Source organism: Marmota flaviventris, chromosome 2 (genome assembly GCF_047511675.1).
Source record: "Marmota flaviventris isolate mMarFla1 chromosome 2, mMarFla1.hap1, whole genome shotgun sequence".
Taxonomy (NCBI): Eukaryota; Metazoa; Chordata; class Mammalia; order Rodentia; family Sciuridae; genus Marmota; species Marmota flaviventris.
This window is the reverse complement of record NC_092499.1, coordinates 35,086,294-35,089,990: the sequence shown is the minus strand read 5'-3', so window position 1 is coordinate 35,089,990 and position 3,697 is coordinate 35,086,294. Positions and strand designations below refer to the sequence as shown.

At 42.5% G+C, this 3,697-nt stretch overlaps 1 long non-coding RNA gene across 1 annotated transcript; it reads right to left on the bottom strand.

Moving 5' to 3' along the window:
• Positions 1-1,935: 1,935 nt before the first annotated feature.
• On the bottom strand, positions 1,936-3,401 carry LOC114084423 (uncharacterized). The gene is made up of 3 exons (XR_003581307.2): positions 3,337-3,401; positions 3,146-3,238; positions 1,936-3,001 (listed from the first exon to the last, which is right to left on the bottom strand). It is a non-coding gene; the product is annotated as an uncharacterized lncRNA (long non-coding RNA).
• Positions 3,402-3,697: the final 296 nt, after the last annotated feature.

Below are 3,697 nucleotides of genomic sequence, written 5' to 3'. Positions count from 1 at the left end.
TATTGTCATACCTCTTAGAGAAGACTTAAAATGAAGGAAGTATGTTATCTAAGATACTGGATAGTAAGGAGGAACAAGGAGGGTTGATTGTCATCATACCTGAGGTACTTTATTGCTGAGGATTCACAAGTGAGTTGCACAGATTATCATCTCTGCTATTAAGGAGCAAGCAGAGCAGTAATAAAGTTTCTTTTTTGTTTGTTTCTTTGTTTTTACCAAATACTCAAAGGAATTAAAGCATAATTACATATTTGAAAGCCAGAGGTCCCCAATTGTCAGAGAGGTCACTGAGATTCTCAACTTATGGACTCTTGACCAGATGTACAAGAATGAGTAAACAATTAATAGTTTTCACTATTTTGAGTAAACAATTAATATTTTTCACTATTTTCAGGGAAGGGAAAATAATTTTTAGAGGAGGAAGAACAGGAAGTGGAGGAAGAGAAGGAAAATGAACCCTTCAAATCGCTAGGTCACATTAGAAAGTTTTTCTGTAGCTGAAGAGCAAATGAGAATCCAGGTCCACCTGCCAAGGTCTGACAAGGTCACTCTCAGTACAAAGGTCTATACTGGCATGGTGGGTTTGTCAAGTGCACTGGGGCAGAGGAGCAAGGGAATAAGGTGGGTTTTTAATTAGGATGTGGAGGAAAATTAGGTGGTAGGAGGTTATGACATCTTTTGGAAAATTTCATGAACTTAATTCAACAGAACTGAGAGAAAGATTAAGTGTAATAATTCAAGAAATGAATAAATATGGCCCAGAATATTCATGAGTCCTAACATGCCCTTAGTGGTTTGCCTATTTGGTGCCCATTCTTTCCTATTTCTCACTAACAGAATGCTATTTTGATGTGGGTGGCAGCATAGTTAAAATTTTAAGAAGTCCTGAAACCCCATCTTCCTCGCAGCTGGGGTGAGGGGTGGGCACATCTGGTGACTCAGGTGAGTGGAAGGTCAATGAAGGCTGCTGGGCAAAGCCTCTGCCAGCAGGTACCCATTGCCTGTGATCACTCGTTCTCTCCATCTATGACATGGAAGGATCTCTAGCAGTTTATTGGGGGGGAGGTTATAAACACAACAGGGACACTTGCAGGATGAGAAATATTGAGCTGGAGAGACCCTAGGACCCTCACAACATGACAAAGTCCCTAACAATGACAGTCCTGCTTCTAACAGAGCTGCTTTATGTGAGAGAAAAGTAACCCCCTAACACTGCTTACATTTTCTGTAACAGAGACTCTGCCAACCTCTAAATGAGGCTAAGGATATTCATTAAAAATACAAACCCATCATAAAGAGATCTTATTTTTAAAATGATGGCCCAAATAGAATAATTTAGTCCCATCGTCATGAATTACTATTTCTGCAAGGGAGCAGGTCTGCCTGAAACCTTTGTTTTGAAGACACACCTCATTTTGGTGGACTGAAGAGACCTCAAAGGTTTTGAATTCTAGATGTATATTTACATGCTTTGTCTCTGAACATTCTTTTTGTACTCTTGACATGCAATTAGAAAACAGTTTTAAAACCCCCAGTTTTACAGACCTATGACTTTATGTGGTTTTAAATAAATGCATTTGGTTGAAATCTTGGTATTTCTTAGCTTCAGTTCTCTCATCCGTAATTAAAGAAAAACAGTACCTTCTTTGTCTGAGTCCTAAGATTATTGTAAAATGAATTAATATACATATTACATACATATGTTTAATATACATAAATAAAGCCATTATTAATGAAAAAAATACAAACCCATCAGCTTGTCAGAGCCTGCTGAGTGAGCCAGCACTGAGTGCAATAGTCTAGGACTTCTGAGGTACTCTGGGCAACTCTGGCACAGGTGATGCTGATAGATCGAGGTGGGGCTTTTGGGAACCATTATCTGTTTCCTTTACACCAGGAATACATATAAATACAAATTCCCTGATTTTCTCCACAAACACACTTTTAGTAGTGTCAAAACTGTGTCAAGAAAACTACAGTCAGCATTTATTTATTTTAGTAGGAGTGAGAATAAATAGATGGAAAACCAGTGTATTTGATCCTAGAAGCCTTTCACAACACAGCATTTCAGGTCCTGGCTATTGAGAATATACACCCCTCTAATAGATGAGGAAACTAGGACCTTCTTACAGATTGCCCTTTTCCTCATGGAGAAATTGAGGCTTGGAAATCACACAACTCTTAAATGGCACAATTTGATCAGATATTCCCCTCTTTTCTTACACAACAGCTCCAATCCTCAGCTGTGAGATGGAAGGTTTGCTTGGACACATCCTAAGATCCCCCTCTTAACCCTAATGCTGAGAGTTCACCACTTCCTGGAACCAGAGAAAAGCAAAAGTCATTTCAGGCAACTCAAAGACCCCTCTGGGTCTAGGCCTGCAATAGAAAGGTGAGACCTTCCAATACTGAAAATTCCTTCCTCATTCTCCTTGAGTGAGGCTAGAAGACTGCTACACTAAGGGTGAGCCTGAGGACATGGAGCCAGGATGGGGAGACCTGAGCCTGGCATTGCAGTCCCCATTCCATATTTCAAGACCTTTGCCCTATTCCAAGATGCTTCAAAACTCACAAATTTGAACAGGCTCCCTTCCCACTGCATGTAGACTCCTTCATGGAGGATGTGAAACCACCAAGTCCACCCATGGTCAGAGCTTCTGGGAAGCAGCCCTGGCAGGGTTTGCGTCAGGGCTGCAGGTGCCTGCTGATCACTGTGCATCTGTAGCACAGAAGTAAGTGGCAGCGTCTGCAGCCTGGGAAGCCGTGATGGACAGGACGCTTCTTTTGGTGGAGGTGTCCAGGGTGGCTGTTAGTCTTCCACTGTGTTTTTCTCTCTCATTTGAACGTATTAAAATCACCAAAGCAGGACCTTTACCTGAATCCTGTCTATACCACTGTAGGTTGGTTATATCAGTTTTGTAACTGCAGTTCATGGTGGCATTTTCTCCCTCCTGGATGCTCAGGACCTGAAGACTAGTTTCTCCTTGTTGGCTGTTCACTCCTAGGCAGAAATGAGGCCAGAGACCAGAAGTCACTATTGGCATTTTCAAATCTCATTTGCAAAATCACAGGCAGACTCACCTCTCTGGCAAGTGGGCTCTAAATTCGGGTCTCCCTATTCCCATCTCCACCAGACCCCACTCACTGGCCAACTGAAGCCACAGAGTCACCAAACCCACTCCTAGGAGTTTCTGCATCCTTCTTCTTATTGGGATCACAGGAGGCACAGCTCTGGGACCTGAAAGGGAGCCAGGTCCCTCAGTTAGAAGAGTTAGCTCCCATTACTGAACATTTATGTAATCTTCCGCCCCCCACCCAGAGTCTCGATTTTTTTACCCAGCCAGTCAGCAGTGAACTCAATCCTTTGCTTTGAACACACATGCAACAGGCAAATTAGCAAGGGCGACTCTTTGAGCGCGTGTGCGCATACACACACACACACACACACACACACACACACACACACAGATTGGAATTATATGTAAGAAGAGGGAGACACTGCCATCTGGTGGTGGCAACACTTCCTGCTGATGAAATGTGCTCTGGATGGTGAAGTGTGCAGAGCTGACACTGAACTGGAAAGCTAGTTCATTCTCTGCCTGCATTGAATTCTGGTTAGAGTAAGTTCTGCTTAGAGTAAAAGCAGATACAGTTGAATTCAGGTCAGAACTCAATGAAGGAAGAATGTCGGAGCCCA